This window comes from Giraffa tippelskirchi, chromosome 10 (assembly GCF_054371585.1).
Source record: "Giraffa tippelskirchi isolate mGirTip1 chromosome 10, T2T-mGirTip1v1.2.pri, whole genome shotgun sequence".
Classification (NCBI taxonomy): domain Eukaryota; kingdom Metazoa; phylum Chordata; class Mammalia; order Artiodactyla; family Giraffidae; genus Giraffa; species Giraffa tippelskirchi.
Window position 1 is genome coordinate 61,907,658 of NC_137284.1, and position 16,874 is coordinate 61,924,531.

Genomic DNA, 16,874 nt, shown 5'->3' on the forward strand with positions numbered 1-16,874 from the left:
CTATTTGAACCTGCTGCCAATTATTCCAGGGTTAACTTTCCATTGAAGTGAGTTATCATGCCCTTTGTTTCTCTCCCAAGTCCTTTTAGTCATCTGATCTTGTGAAACTTACACTCTTTTTAGTATATTTCCAAGAGGGAAAGTAAGAACAAGGAGAAGAGATGAAGTATTTATCAATCCATTTAGTAATGCAGGGGAGCTGCAAAAAAATGAAAGCGATAGAGAAAAATTATGCTCTTGGCCACAGAGAGATATAAGTATTAACTAGAGGTGTCAGTACATTCCTCGACCTCCAATGGGAAGAAAAACTGAGTCAAGAGTAATTAATTCAAGCATTTAAGCCAGACATTGAAGACTTTAAAACTATTTGCCAGGATAAAAATCTAAAAAAAAAAACACAAAAACAGTTTATGTCAGCAATTCTGAATGTGAAGTTCCATTGATTTCTTTTTCTGTAAAATATTTTCTATATTTAGAAATATCTTTCAAACAGAGTTGCTAATGATGGAAGTCATCATTATGTCCTTTTCATTATAGGGGACTGGAATGCAAAAGTAGGAAGTCAAGAAACACCTGGAGTAACAGGCAAACTTGGCCTTGGAGTACAGAATGAAGCAGGGCAAAGGCTAATAGAGTTTTGCCAAGAGAACGCACTGGTCATAGCAAACACCCTCTTCCAACAACACCAGAGAAGACTCTACACATGCAATCACCAGATGGTCAACACCGAAATCAGATTGATTATATTCTTTGCAGCCAAAGATGGAGAAGCTCTATACAGTCAGCAAAAACAAGACCGGGAGCTGACTGTGGCTCAGATCATGAACTCCTTATTGCCAAATTCAGACTGAAATTGAAGAAAGTAGGGAAAATCACTAGACCATTCAGGTATGACCTAAATCAAATCCCTTATGATTATGCAGTGGAAGTGAGAAATAGATTTAAGGGACTAGATCTGATAGAGTGCCTGATAAACTATGGACGGAGGTTCATGATGTTGTACAGGAGACAGGGATCAATACCATCCCCATGGAAAAGAAATGCAATAACGCAAAATGGCTGTCTGAGGAGGCCTTACAAATAGCTGTGAAAAGAAAAGAAGCAAAAAGCAAAGGAGAAAAGGAAAGACATTCCCATTTGAATGTAGAGTTCCAAAGAATAGCAAGGAGAGATAAAAAAGCCTTCCTCAGCGATCAGTGCAAAGAAATAGAGGAAAACAACAGAATGGGAAAGACTAGAGATCTCTTCAAGAAAATTAGAGATAACAAGGGAACATTTCATGCAAAGATGGGCTCTATAAAGGACAGAAATGGTACGGACTGAACAGAAGCAGAAGATCTTAAGAAGAGGTGGCAAGAATACACAGAAGAACTGTACAAAAAAGACCTTCACGACCCAGATAATCACGATGGTGTGATCACTCACCTAGAGCCAGACATCCTGGAATGTAAAGTCAAGTGGGCCTTAGAAAGCATCACTACGAACAAAGCTAGTGGAGGTGATGGAATTCCAGTTGAGCTATTTCAAATTCTAAAAGATGATGCTCTGAAAGTGCTACAGTCAATATGCCAGCAAATCTGGAACACTCAGTAGTGGCTACAGGACTGGAAGAGGTCAGTTTTCATCCCAATCCCAAAGAAAGGCAATGCCAAAGAATGCTCAAACTACTGCACAATTGCACTCATCTCACATGCTAGTAAAGCAATGCTCAAAATTCTCCAAACCAGGCTTCAGCAATATGTGAACCATGAACTTCCAGATGTTCAAGCTGGTTTTAGAAAAGGCAGAGGAACCAGAGATCAAAAATTGCCAATATCCACTGGATCATCGAAAAAGCAAGAGAGTTCCAGAAAAGCTTCTATTTCTGGTTTATTGACTATGCCAAAGCCTTTGACTATGTGGATCACAATAAACTGTGGAAAATTCTGAAATAGATGGGAATACCCGACCACCTGACCTGCCTCTTGAGAAACCTGTATGCAGGTCAAGAAGCAACAGTTAGAACTGGACATGGAACAACAGACTGGTTCCAAATAGGAAAAGGAGTACATCAAGGTTGTATATTGTCACCCTGCTTATTTAACTTATATGCAGAGTACATCATGGGAGAAGCACAAGCTGGAATCAAGATTGCTGGGAGAAATATCAATAACCTCAGATATGCAGATGACACCACTCTTATGGCAGACAGTGAAGAACTAAAAAGGCTCTTGATGAAAGTGAGAGAGGAGAGTGAAAAAGTTGGTTTAAAGCTCAACATTCAGAAAACTAAGATCATGGCATCTGGTCCCATCACTTCATGGGAAATAGATGGGGAAACAGTGGAAACAGTGTCAGACTTTATTTTTCTGGGCTCCAAAATCACTGCAGATGGTGCTTGCAGCCATGAAATTAAAAGATGCTTACTCCTTGGAAGGAAAGTTATGACCAACCTAGATAGCATATTAGAAAGCAGAGACATTACTTTGCCAACAAAGGTCCATCTAGTCAAGGCTATGGTTTTTCCAGTAGTCACGTATGGATGTGAGAGTTGGACTGTGAAGAAAGCTGAGCACTGAAGAATTGATGCTTTTGAACTGTGGTGTTGGAGAAGACTCTTGAGAGTCCCCTGGTGGGCAAGGAGATCCAATCAGTCCATCCTAAAGGAGATCAGTTCTGGGTGTTCATTGGAAGGACTGATGTTGAAGCTGAAACTCCAATACTTTGGCCACCTCATGTGAAGAGTTGACTCATTGGAAAAGACCCTGATGCTGGGAAGGATTGGGGGCAGGAGAAGGGGACGACAGAGGATGAGATGGCTGGATGGCATCACCGACTCGATGGACAAGAGTTTGGGTAAACTCTGGGAGTTGGTGATGGACAGGGAGGCCTGGCATGCTGCGATTCATGGGGTCGCAAAGAGTCGGACATGACTACCGACTGAATTGAACTGAACTGAACTGAATGATGGAAGAAACAAAGATGAAGAAAAGTTACTTACATAGGATTCACAATGAGGTAAGAACATATAACAAAATCTTTTGATCTGATTAGTGTTTTCCCTTTCCTTTTTAAAGAGGCCACCAGTCATAGAGAATATATGAAACACAGTATACATGAAAAATGTCTGTCTATTGAGAGGGTTATTTTTAATTTTAGGAGCTAGTTAAGAGTCTCCGCATCTGAGCAAAGATGTGTTACAGAGGATGGGGTAGACAGTGACCAGGACTGTACAGAGGATTATCTCAGATTTATCCTAAGAAGTAAAAAATCATCTCTTTTATCTGGAGATAGATCTTTTGATGATAACCCTGAGCCTAGAGAATTACCTGGATGTGTGTCTCAAAATTGCTTGGGCAGAATGGGGACTCTGCCTGCAGCTGTTTACCCACCGGCACACTCCCCTGGGACATCATCAAAAGGAAAGCAAGCAGATAAAAGGAAGGAGGATTTTGTCTCCTCTCCTGTGAAAGCTTCTGGAGTGTGGGAAGATGTCAGGTTTATCTTGTATCTCCAAACTTAGCTCATACCCAGACCAAGCATGTGGTATATGCTCCATAGAAATGTGGCGAAGGAAAGGATAGGGAGGAAGGCAGCGAGAGAAGAAAGGATGAAAAGGGGAATAAAGCCTCTATGAGCTGTAGAGGATATGCTTCTAGAACCTTCTCAATTCCAAAGGCGAGAGACAGACTCACCATATCCTACAAGGTTGATAAACGCCCCTCCAAAAAAATAACAAATGACAATTGCAGAGCTATTTGACCTAACAACTTAGGAACAGTTGGATTAGAAACGAGCCAGTTGTCCTGTAGTCTGGGGCTTGATGCTAACGATTTTAGAGCAGGAAGGGATCTTGAAGTCATTCAAGACAGCTCCAGGTAGACTGTAACATGTAACTTGACCACAGTTACATAGCTTGCCAGTATTGGAATAAAGACTAAAACTTAGGTCTCAAAGTTTCCAGCCCAGCATGTCTCACACTGCAGGTTTCCTATGTAGGGCAGAAGTAAAAGCTAGTTTTATCCCTTCATATTTCCTGACCCAAGTCACTTAATATCTCTCCTTCCAGAAGTCCTACTAACCTTAACCCTTTCCCTTAATACCGTGGGACTTTAGCTTGCTAGGGAAACAGTTTGCACTGGTTCACAGAGCATTTATAGAATGCAGGCTAAGAACTCTTGTAGAAGCTTCGTCACTAGGCATGATTAAGGCAACAGAAAATCCTCTATTAATTGGAACCCTGGACTAGAGAAGACTTTTGTGCCCATTTGTTTTCTGTAGCCACTGCTCTTCACACTTAAGAGAAGCTAGAATGTAAGTTCCACGAGGGTAGGAATCACACTTATCTTGGTCCTAAGTCTCCACAGTGTCCAGTAGATACTTCACTATCTTTTAAATTATTGAACATGACCACAAGTTCTATATTTCATTATTCCAAGAACGTTTCTTGATGTCCTCGTTTGCAAATAATTGACAATATCACCCTTCAGTGAAATGCTTTTGAAAATCTCAACTCCACTTGGTCTCCATCTAATTAATTCAACACAGGATCTGATCACCCAACCCACAAGAATTCAAGCTCCATTTGACTTGATCTGCTTTGTTAATTAACAACCCTTAACTCTGAGTGAATGAAGACACACTAAGGGCTAATATTCTAGAAGTGGAAGAGAAACAATCTATGACTGTGTCTTCATTTCCAAGCCCTAGACTTCAGAACAGAGATGAGTAGGCTAATAAATTGGTGTCTCCTTCCAACCACTACTTGTAGGATCTTTATTAGAGGACAGACTGAGTTCTGTGTGACGAAGAATTGAGCAGGACCACTGCCCTCCATGGGCAAACAATCCAGCTGGGGCACCCAATTGACATATCTCAGTAGGAAAAACAGGAGCCCTGCAGTAAACCATCCCTCTGTTCCTCTATTCTGATCACTCCTGAGGAACTTAACAAACCATTTCTTCCAGCCCCAAATAGAGTGCTCCCTAAAAGAAGTGCTGGTATATTTTCCTGGTTATGTAAGCACAATGTGGACATTGTAGTATCCTTATAGGTTAGTCTTCCAAGCAGCCATCCAGCTGGTCTGTCCTTAATCTGACCCTGATGGCAGCCATTACTTGAAATGAAGAAGGCAATCTAGTTAGAAACTGCAGCTGATGTTCCTCCTCTCTCAGTGGGGATAGGTAGCTCATCCATAAGGCCTTCTTGATGGTAGTGTTCAGGGGCCAGAGTTCAAGATGCTCAGAAGCAGCGGTGGGAAGCAATATAAGAAAAGGCCACGCTCCTCCCAAGGAGTAGGTTTTCTGTCTCAGCAGCTGTAAAATTATAAATCAAAGATTAAAAAGTTAAGCCACTGCTCAAGTGAGGATCTTGGCAAATACAAGGCTTAAACAAAAACCCGATGACGGATTCATTGGCATCAAAGTGAAGTCTGTGGTTTTTCAGACAATAGGGCAGAGACTACAGAAACACACAAAGTATGGCTAAGGATTTTCTGTGCCTTTGTTTATTTTGCACTACCAAAGAAAGGAAAAATTATAACTGCTATTAAATACAAGTAAATCTGCATGGAGAAAGAATGTAGAATGAGTGCGCTAGGGAGGGACAAACTGGGGGAAAAGGAAAGAGAGCCCACAGAATCCAAAACCAGCCACTGTTTCTTCATTGTTTCACAGGGCTGACCTGAATGGAGTTTGATTTTGTGGCCTGAGTGAGAGTTGAGTAACGAATAGTATTTGGGGATAAACTTGGATTTAAGATGCCTTGGAAAGTGAGAAGTACAGTGACCCAAGCTTTACCCAGTTCCTGGGCAGCCAAAATGATTGATTGCCAGTGTAATTAACAAAATAAGAGTGAAAAGAACCTCACCCAGAGGTGATCCAGGTGAAGCATCACTAGTTTACGGTATCTCTGCCCAAAACATCACAGGAAATGGATTGTTGTACCACTCCTGCAAGGTACCAGGCACAACTGCCAAATCAATGACTACCTTTGACTGTCATCCCCTCCCATACTGTGCCATTCTGTACACTTGCTCAGGCTCCAGGAACCCAAGCACATGTGCTAGTACCCATCCACTGAAAAATTTTTAATCCCACAAATACTAGTTAAAGAGGAAGTCTTCCAGTGTCTAGATTTGAGCATTTCATAGCAGAGTATTAACAGTTGTTGGCTTTAACATTCCTATGGGATGTTTGCAATTTAAAAACAGACTTACATACATGAAGCTCTTACTTACTGTAATATGGGAAGAAGAGAGAGGAGGGCATGAGTGAGCAAGGAAAGGGGCAGGGCTAGCCATGCTTCTTATCTAATCTCACCACCGTTCCACACAAACCCCCAGCCTCCAAAAGTGGGTTTCTTCAACTTTGCCTCCAATGACACTGAACAGTTGCTGACTCCAGACAGAGGAAGCAGGTCTGTCCTCAGAGCACATAAAGGAAAGGATCCTTTAGAGCTGACATCCAAGCCTACAGAGAAGCCTCCTGCAGACACCAGTGATCATGGCTGCATTCCAGATGTCTCTCCTGGTCCAAAGCCCTTGTTTTACAAAGAGGCAAACTGAAAGGTAAGTGGCTCATCCAGTGCGACACAGGGACCAACTGAACGGTAGGGTCAACACTAAGCCTAGATCTCCCAAATTCTACCCTACCCACCACCCTACCCACATAAATCCCCATGAGCACAACCCATTCTTTCTACTCCAAACACAGGTGGGAGGATGAGGTTCTTCAAACTCTAGAGCAGTATCTGGGTAGTGTCTGAGTAATAATTTCCCCTTCCTGGAAAACAGTCTGGTTCAGTGGGTCTCGGGGAGGCATAGGAATGTTACCAGGTGCCCTGGGAGATTCAGATCTGCGAGGTATAGGAACCACCTGTGCTTCTGTTGTCATTTCTCTACCTATCAGCACATACAGATAGCTGGAAAGCCCCCCGGAGGGGCAGTTCTGGGGACACCCTCTGGAGCCCAGAGATCAAAGGGCTCTTGACCACTGGGGCACAAGTCAGAGCCCTGAAGACAAACACCAGCCTTGAAATCTCTAAGAAAGAATGCTCAGAATGTACCAGAACATTCTCCTCTGAGGCCCTGTCGACTTGAATGGCTTTGTGGCCAGCAGTATCCCAACTATACCCTCAAGGTTCTTGTATAACCAATCTTCTAAAATGTGCCGAGCCCCTACTTTGTATATCACTTTGCAGAGGGGCTGAGATGCACAAAGAAAAGGAAAATCAACAAGTATATGTAAGAAGAGCATCAACAATACAGAGCAGTATCATTGAAGACAGAACAAAATAACGCAGATCAGTATCATACAAGCATGTTCCATGTAATTCAGTAATTCGGTAATTTCCCAACATACTACCTGGTAGAAGCTTGTGGCAGTTCCTAAACCTCCATCCTGGAGATTCTGACTTAGTGAGTCTGAGGAAAAGCCCAGAATCTGCATTTTTAACCAACCCCCTGGTAGATCCACAGATAGACATTTGAGATTCTTGTATCATTTTCGAGGGCTGACTGTGAAGAATCCAAAGGAATCTAGCTTGGTTGCTTTTTATAGTCATGGTTTACAACGCCTCAACATTCCTAGCCTACTCAAATTGACCCTTAGATGCATGTTTGTTTGGCTTTGCTCTTCTTAGCTCAGTGCTGGCTTATGCTATCTTCCTCCTTCTTTCCTCCTGTTTAGAGCTTCCTTCTTCCCAGTAGGAATTTGTTCTCTGGTAAAGGGTGCAGCAGTTTCCCATTCTTTAGGGAAACACATGGGCAAAAGCCATATGTTGTATGATTCTATTTATATGAAACATCTAGAGTAGGCAGATCTATAGAGATAGAAACCAAATTAGTGGTTGCCAAGGGCTGGGGGCAGAGGGTGGGGAAGTCTGAGGGATGACAGCTAACAGAGATACAGGGTTTCCTTGGGGGGATGATATAAACATTCTGGAGTTAGATAGTTGTAATGATTGCACAACTTTGTGAATATATCAAAAACCACTGGACTGCACACTTTAAGATGGTGATTTTTATGGTATGTGAATTATAACTCAACCATTGGAAGGCTTGTGTAGGGACTTCTTGACAGTCAGTGGTTAAGACACTGCGCTTCCACTGCAGGGGGCGCGGTGCAGCCAAAAAAAAAAAGAGCTCATGTAGAAGTATGGGCCCCACATATCACATACAGGTGGATCACCTGGCTCCCTGGGGCCTCACAACTATCAAGTAACATCTCCGGGGAAACAAAGGCAAAATTTTGCCAGGGTAGCTGATGACAATAACAGCACCACTTACTGCATACTTGCTATGTGGCAGATACCATAATATTAATACATAATACATGGCTATCTCAGATTACCAAAGATGTGAATACTATTATTATTATACTGTTATTGTCAACATTTTACAGATGATAAAATGGAGTGACAGTGAGATTAAATAACATGACCAGGCCCATAGCTAATAAGGGACAAAACTGAGCACTAGGAAGGTATGGTTAAATAGGCACCAAAAGACTCTGCCCAAAACCATGTCCCTCATGGATCTGATATTTCCACCAATAGATTTGAGGAAAATAGAATCATAATAGTGATAAGACTGTAGTGAAGAATTATTGAATGCATTTCATGTTCCAATCCCTCTACTAAATTCTCTACATCGATTATCTCATATAATCTTCATAAAAAACTCTGTGAGGGAGATGCTAATGTCATCCCCAGTTTACAGAGGTGGAAGTAAGGCAGAGAATGGTTAAATAATCTGCCCCAAACCACACAGCTAGTAAGTGATGGAGCCAAGATTTGAACACAGATCCTTAGTGCTAAGTTATTTTGTCAGAGATCCAAATTTAGATTCCTACAGGGTCTGAGGATGAAAGAATGAATTGGGCTCCATATGTTTCTTGAAATGCCAAACAGTATCTACCCATCTTTTATTTATCTATCAATAAGTCTATAGATACAGAGACATGATACAGTTTTCTCTTAATACTGTTAATCCTTAACACTCTTATTTCTTAAACAGAACAAAGAAAAAGAGTAGTAATAATGGCAAATGACACTTTGCTTCAACGTTGGGGATACAAAAAGGAGTGACGACAACAGTGGCAAATTGGAGGAAGAACATGCTTCATCTAAAGGGGCAGCCACCCTTCAACTCTTTGTTGCCGGGTGGGTATATGGTGCAATAGTGCCCTATTTTCTGAGAGAAATTTAAAAAAGAGTTTTACATGAAATCTTTTGGTTTTTAAAAAATGGCAAAGAATTCTGCAGACTGTAGTTGGCCTGCAGTACTCCACTCTCAACCTCCAAATAAAGTAAATTACCTCCGCCAGCAGCTCTATGTGACTGGAATTTAGGATTGAGGGTAAAACATTGACAGGATGAGTCTGGAAGGGTAAAGAGGGGCCATGGTATGAGAATCCTTGATGCACACCGGGGGAAAGTAAATCTCATTCTACAGGCTAGGGAAAGCAGACACTGTGTTGTTTTGTTTTAGAAGAGAAGGGGACTAGATCAGAAAGACATTTATGAGAACCATGAAGGACAAAATATGTGGGGAAGATAGCTGAGACCAAACTGATGACAACTACAATTGCAGCCCCAAACCAAAGTGGTGCCAATGAAAGCAAAAGAATGACTTAAAGCAACTAAGCAAAGACTTTCCTTAATAAATGATCGATCTGCTTGTATCAAAAGAGCATATACATATACTATCATATAGCTATAGCATCACTTCATAAAGAAAAGACCATCATCAAGAAGAAGGAGAAAGCAAACTTGAGAAAGAGAGCTATGGGAGAAATAAGAGGGGTTTCAGGATACAACTTGCTTGAGGCTAGATTTGGCATGTAAAAAGGAAAGAAAATGTTCTTGGCTAGGGGGGAGACAGTCTGAAAACTGCCTAGGAAAACAAAAGAGAAAGAACAAGAAAAAAAGAACACATACAGGAGGAGGTCAGGTCTTTAAAAATTAAGAAGATATAGAAAACCAGCAGGGAAAAACTAATCAGGCAATGAAGATCAGTGAAGGTCCCTAAAGTCCATATTTAATGCAAATGAGAGAAATCAGGCAAGGCATTTTTAAAAGATGCTGTAGTAAAGGTACCAAGGAGATTGCTTTAAGAGGAACAGAACTCAAGAATAAAGGCCACAATATAAGTACTCATAGGAAATAGAAGAGAAGAAAAGGAAGGCCAAAATACAGGGAAGCATTTTAGCTACTGGAGATCAATAGGGAAAGATGAATTTTAGAGATGTCAGGAAGGAAAATATGACAGGATTTTGGAATACTCTCAGAGAGAAAATAAGGGCTATTCTGTACAAAAAGAAAAGAAAAAAATCCAAAGCTCTCCCCACAATTGCTTAAGAAGCAGCCCTGAGGATGGCCAAAGATAATACCAAAGCCACATTCCAAGGGCATGAGGGGGAGAATACAACTACCAGAAAGTTCCAAATGGAAAGGGAATAAAAAATTTCATCTTTACCAAGCTTGCATTTCATTGGTTATAGCATGGCCCAGACCAGAATAAAGTGTGCCAGAGAATCAGCTTCTTCAGAGGTGACTTTGTGATAGTCCAGAACATTCTGAAAGAACTGCAGCTGTCACAGAGCTGTCACTCTGCCTTCACCAGATACACAGTCCAGAGATTAAAAAGGACCACTACCAAGAAAGATCTTACTTAAAAGTATAAAGTTGTACATTAAAGAGGTAGAAATACAGGAGAGAAGAAAGAGCAGTAAAAAGGGACTATCATTGAACTGTGGGAATACCTGGCAGCTTATGTACAGTATTTAAATCCCACATCAGATAGGCAAAGTTACTCCATTTTGCAGGAGAAGGTATAAAATGCAGTATGTAGAATAGTTACTAAAAGCCACATAGATGATAAGTGTCAGAGCCAGGTCGTATTGGATTTTCAAGCTCATGCATTCTCCACTATACCATACTGTTTGACTATGGGCCATCTTCCACCCAGGCATAGCCAGGCCATCTTCCACCCAGGCTATGCCAACAGGCATAGCTCACCCTCTCCATCCCACACCCAATATATAGCCCAGCAAGAGCAATCATTCAAAAACACAAATTTCATTGTGACACTGCCTTGCTCAAGTCCCAATAAATTCTCTTTGATTTTCAGTGAAGTCCAAACTACTTAGCATTACCTATAAGGTCCCTTGGGATCTGGCCCTGCTCACCTCCCCAGCCTCATCTCAAGCTCCTTTCATTGCAGGTGACAATTCAATGATTCTGAATATATTTAAGTCTCTAGAATGCACCATGGATCATTCTCACCTCCAGATCTTTGCACATTGTCCCTAATGCCTGGAGCACTCTTCTCCCTGACCTCCTAACCTCTCCTTTTAGGTAGTCTAGATAACAGTATACTATTTTCTCACGAAACTTAACACATTTTATTGGAATTCTCTCTTATCTGTTCTGAGATCCCTGTACTGTATCCTCCTCTGTGAGTCCTCTACTGTCAATTAGCTGCAGGAGGAAAGATCCCGTATCTATCTTTTTCACTCTTGAATTCACAATACCCAGCTTGTGCTATCAGGTGCTTATCAGGTACTAAACACGTATGTTTTGAAGTGGATAATAATTTGATAAGCCAAGGGCCATCACTAGTTGCTAAGTGAAGTTACAACAGTGGAAGCCAAACCCCAAAAGCCCTACTCTTGGCATTTGTAATTTATTGTCCACTGCTGAAGCTTCTTAGACATTCTGAAAATTTCACTGATATTTTTCCAAACATATGATCTATATGCTTCCTGTGCTCAGGGCTATAAATAATTCCAACGACAAGGTTCACTTCTTGCCCTAAACAAGCCTACAGTCTAGTGGAGGAGCTTTCATTTTTGCCAACATGTTGCAACACACATCCTCTTTAAATCCTTTTAAGGCCAAACTGACTTGGGATTATCAAGTTTATCAAGAATTTGGTAATTGCTGTTTGACTCCTCGAGATTTACAGTGGGCTTGAGGACTGAGGCCAAATCTTACTCATCATTATCATCCCAGTGGTTATATAGGGCCTAATATATAACAAGAGGTTTAAAAATCACCAAATGAGTGAAAGAATAAATGGACAAATGAACAAGCAAATAAGTCAAGTCTTGGAATAAAGCTTTGGAAACTGGGTCACAGTGTTAGTTCTCCTCCATCACTAAACAGATAAATGACTTGGTGATAAGTCCCCTAAGAACCAGCCCATCAGACACACATAGATGCTGACCAGCCTGCAGAGTCAGTGGCACATGGAGGCCCAGAAAGAGGAGCAGGGTAGAATTTTTTAATCGTTCTCTTCTGTTTCCTCAGGTTTAGAGGGGAGATGCTGTGGGCAGACAGTGCCCATGTAGAGTATTGAGATGGCTTCAGCTGGCCTGCTACAACTCTAAACCTGCTCCCTAAGGCAGGCGATAGAGGTTAAAAATAAACATGTAGATAGATCAACACAGTGTTCATCACACATTTTCACTACCTGGAAATAAAACACTTCGGTGGCATATTAAAGTATATTAATAATCACCAACGTGAATAAATATTCAGTTGAAACAGACATTTGCTAGTTTCTGTACCTTTCAAAATTAGAACCAAAAATCTGAACAGTAACAACTATCTAAACAGTATCCTTTTCACACACACACACACACACACACACACACATACACACACACACATACATTCCTGAAATTTTCCTCCCTGTTGCCAACTTGTTAGTTATTTGAATAAACATTATTTCTGCCACTTGTTTTAGCACCAAATAGTACCTTGTAGTCAGTTAAAAACCTTTATCGAAGGTAAGAGTATGGTACTATTTTGACACCAGACAGTCCTTTGCTTTTGTGTGGAATCACTGTGTTGCCTGAACAGTGTAAGATTTTGCTTCAATCAGCAGGTCATTAGCAAACCCCATACAAATCGCCCTGGACTCAGGATGGAACCATGGGGAGCTGAAGCCGTAATAGAGAGAAGATATGGTGTTGCTGACAGTTGCCTCTGATGGCTGTTTAAAAAGTATGATTGCAACCACATGACAGCTTAATACAATAGATCTCTGAGCTGTTCACATGGCAAATTCTGATTAATGGTATCAATAATCGTTATGAATTTTTAAGTTTTGGTGGAGCACTCCATTATATCCTACTATTAAAGGACAAGACTAACAAGCTCTTTTATGAAATTACCATGTTTATCATTATTTTACTGCCTCTGGTTTTGCATATTGGTGAACATGATATAACCTATAGTTTATTCAAATAGAAGGTGGGCAGGAGTCCTGCTGCATATTTAGAAGTTACATGAAGAAATTTTTGCATAAGAAAATGAGGGTGAAATAAACTGAAATTCAGTTTATGAGCCAGAATTTGCCACTTTTACACATGCACATATGCATGTGTGTGTGCACAGACACATACACACACACAGGATAAGGTCTATTTCACTACATTCACATCTGGCAATGATGTGGGCATAGTGAAAAGATTTCATATTCCCTCAAGAAAGCCCTTAGGCTACAAGAAAAATCATCCTACATCTAATAAACCCATCTGAGATATATCTCCCATATGGCAAAGCCTTATTTGGTTTTATTCCAACAAATTGGTCCTTGGATTCCTCTCACAGCTGTTGCTGCTGTTGTTGAAGTTGCATTGAGCCCTGCAATGACCATGATGTTGTGAACAACAGCCAGGATCCCTGTATCACCGGACTATGCAAGCGTTAAGTGATATCACCTGTGAGGAGTACTGAGCACTCAAGATATTTAAAGGCCTGATACATAACAAGGGCTTAACAAATGGGGGTCAAAAATATTTTTTAATTAGAATATTCTGAGAGTTTAGTCTCAGGAAAAAAAATGCAAGTAGATTCCTATACCAGATTACCAAAAAAATAAGAAAGCTGAAATAAGTCAACAAACAAATAACTTTCTCCTTCACTATTCTCCACCACAGTTTAGTTTGGCTTGAGAAACACTGGTGTGTGCCCGGCAATGTAACAGCACAGGAGACACAAAGACAAATGTGGCCACTCCCTGACTTTCTGCTAGAGGAATGACACACCTGGGATTCTTGCTAAGTAGTGTCTTTTACCACCACAGTAGCATTGAGAAAGCTGATTGCATGATGCGTGCTCAGTCACTTCAGTCATGTCTGACACTTTGTGACCCTACAGACTATAGCCCACCAGGCTCCTCTGTCCATGGGGTTCTCCAGGCAAGAATACTGGAGTGGGTTGCCATGCCCTCATCCAGGGAATCTTCCCGACCCAGGGATCGAACCCGCATTTCCATGTCTCCCGCATTGGCAGGCAGGTTCCTTACTACTAGCGCCACCTGGGAAGCCCAGAAAACTTAATACATAAAGCTTATAGATAATATAACTCCATAAAAAGAAAACATTTGCTCTTCTTAATAGGTTTTTTCCAGCTTTACTGAGGTACAATTTACCGATAAAATTATAAGATATTTATATATTGTGATGATTTGATATATGTATAGGTGGCTCAGCTGGTTCAGAATCTGCCTGCAGTGCAGGGTATCTGGGTTCAATTCCTGGGTCAGGAAGATCCCCTGGAGAAGGCTATCTACTCTAGTATTCTTACCTGGAAAATTCCATGGGCAGAGGAGCCTGGCAGGCTACAGTCCATGTGGTCACAGAGAGTCAGACATGACTAAGCGACTAACACTTTCATACATGTCTTATGCAAGCATTCCTCCATCTAGCTAATTAACACATTCTATCACCTCATATATTCATCTTTTTTTTCTTTTGGTGAGAACATTTAAGTTCTTTAAATATCTCTAAGAGATAGCAAATTTTAATTATACAATACAGTGTTATCAGTTATAGTCAGTATGTTACACATTAGATCCCCAGACCTTTTTACCAACCCCTCCCTATTCCCACCACCCTCATCATAACTTAATTGGCTTTTTCCTATTTGAGGGCATCTCCTCCTTAATTTACAGTTTCCATAAGTAGAGGAAATAGCTTTTTATTTTGCTCTGACTACCAGAATTGGTGGATGTTTCAAATATGCTCAAAATAAGTGTGAACTAAATGTATGCTCAATAAAAAAAAAAGCTTATTACAGCAAGACTATAGTTATAATGCTTACCTTATATATGAAATACATTACAGCTATCACCAAAAAAAATCACCGATATCAGGAGATAATTCTAATCCTTTGGCCTACCTGGATGGATCATCTGCAGACCTATGGCCAGATTTCCTCAACACTTTAAATTGTTCAATATAATCACTTGTCTTGTAGGTGATGTTTTCACACTCTCAAATTTTCCTTTCAGTTTTCATTCAATTTCAGCAAATTCCTTTCTGAAGTTTAAGGAAGACAAGAGGCCTTGCCTGCTCTGTGTTAACTCTGGGCCATTCCTGGTAAACTTGGGACTGTGGGGCTGAACAACTCCTCCTCCTCCTGTCCATCTTCTGTACCTTACTAGCCTTGTTGCCCTCTGTTTTACTTTCCTCTGAAGTTTTTTCCCACTTTTTGAGTATGAGTTTAAAAGCCCCCCTTTTCCATACTCTAAGAAGAGCAAAAAAGAATGAAAGATAGGGCTGGAAGGGTGAGCAAAGAGGGAAATACAAGAATGTTGAGGCTCCTCAGGCTTTATTTAACCTCAGTTTCTTTTTTTGAGGATGGCCAAAAATGGATGGACATTTTAGAAAGACTAACTGGGAAAAATTGCTAGGAGGAGACAGAATGTTGGAGAGCTGCTAGGAGAAGAGACATTGTTAAGGAAGTAACCTATCTTGATTTCTCCTTCTTCCTCTAATCTCTTTCCACAAGTCACCTGCTAGTGGGACTCCTGGTGGGACTGAACCCTTTGAAAGCTCTGGGTAGATAGAAAGGATGAATGGCATGAAGTGAAAAACTCCACTCTTAAAAAAAAAAAAAATCCAATGTCCCTAGGGCCTCTAGATTCATTGCTCAAGTGTTTGCCACTGCACCCCACCCACTCTCCCAGGCCAACACACACCACCAGGTCATCCCACACCTGAACTTCTGGTTGAGCCAGAAGAGCACTGGAAGTTTGGAAGCAGGGCCAGAAACTCAGCACAGTGCTGGGCTCAGCCACCACCTCTACAGTGCTGGGAATCCACCATCCCCAAAACAACCTCCAGAAAGCTCCGGGGGAGGAGCAGCCAGGAATGTCAGAAGCAATTTGGGTTGGCACCAGGGAAGCCTCACCCACTTTCCCACAGGGCTCCAGTCTTGGCTACGTCAGAGAGCACAAGAGTGTCCTGACCCTCCTCCCAACTTCCAGTTAAACCAGAAGCTGGACATTCAGGGGAAAGGCCAGGAATGCGAACAACCAGGTACAGGGACATCACTGCCACCGTTTCCATCATGGCTCACAAGCACAACCCAGGCCATACACGTGTGTTTGTTGAACAGAAACATTCAGAGAGTCTGTTAAAAAAGGAAATATTCTGTTACAGACTTTGAGCAATAACGGCTGTCCTTTGTTGAGCCCTTACGGTGTGTGAACTAGACTCTCCATGCAGTAGGTCATTTAATCCTAACAAGCACTATAAGTCTCTCCGTTTTACATACAAGGAAACTGGAGTTGAAAAGAATAAAGCAAATTGATTCAAGCTACTAAAGAGACAGATTCCACGATTTCATTCCACATAGATCTGACTCCAAAGCCCATGTTTTTATCATTGTGTATAGAAAACCAAAATTCTACACCTCTGAGAGTACTCTTCCAGGATAGGACTTGAAGGCATTTGACCTTGTTTTGTTAGAGGAATTGAATTCAGTAGCCAGACAGCACATAGTTTCCTCTATCTGTCAGTGCCTAAGGCCAGAAAAAGATTCTAGTTAGTCACATAAACAAGCATCAGAGATAATCCACTCACAAAACAAAACTTGAG

The 16,874-nt window shown here is 41.2% G+C and overlaps 1 long non-coding RNA gene across 1 annotated transcript in view; it reads left to right on the forward strand.

The window, feature by feature from the left end:
- Nucleotides 1-9,304, forward strand: part of LOC145522681 (uncharacterized) — a 275,846-nt gene extending 266,542 nt beyond the window's left edge. The window contains exons 15-17 of the long non-coding RNA XR_014066094.1: nt 538-2,997; nt 6,323-6,547; nt 8,996-9,304. This is a non-coding gene — a long non-coding RNA (uncharacterized LOC145522681). The remainder of the gene's footprint in view (nt 1-537; nt 2,998-6,322; nt 6,548-8,995) is intronic.
- Nucleotides 9,305-16,874: the final 7,570 nt, after the last annotated feature.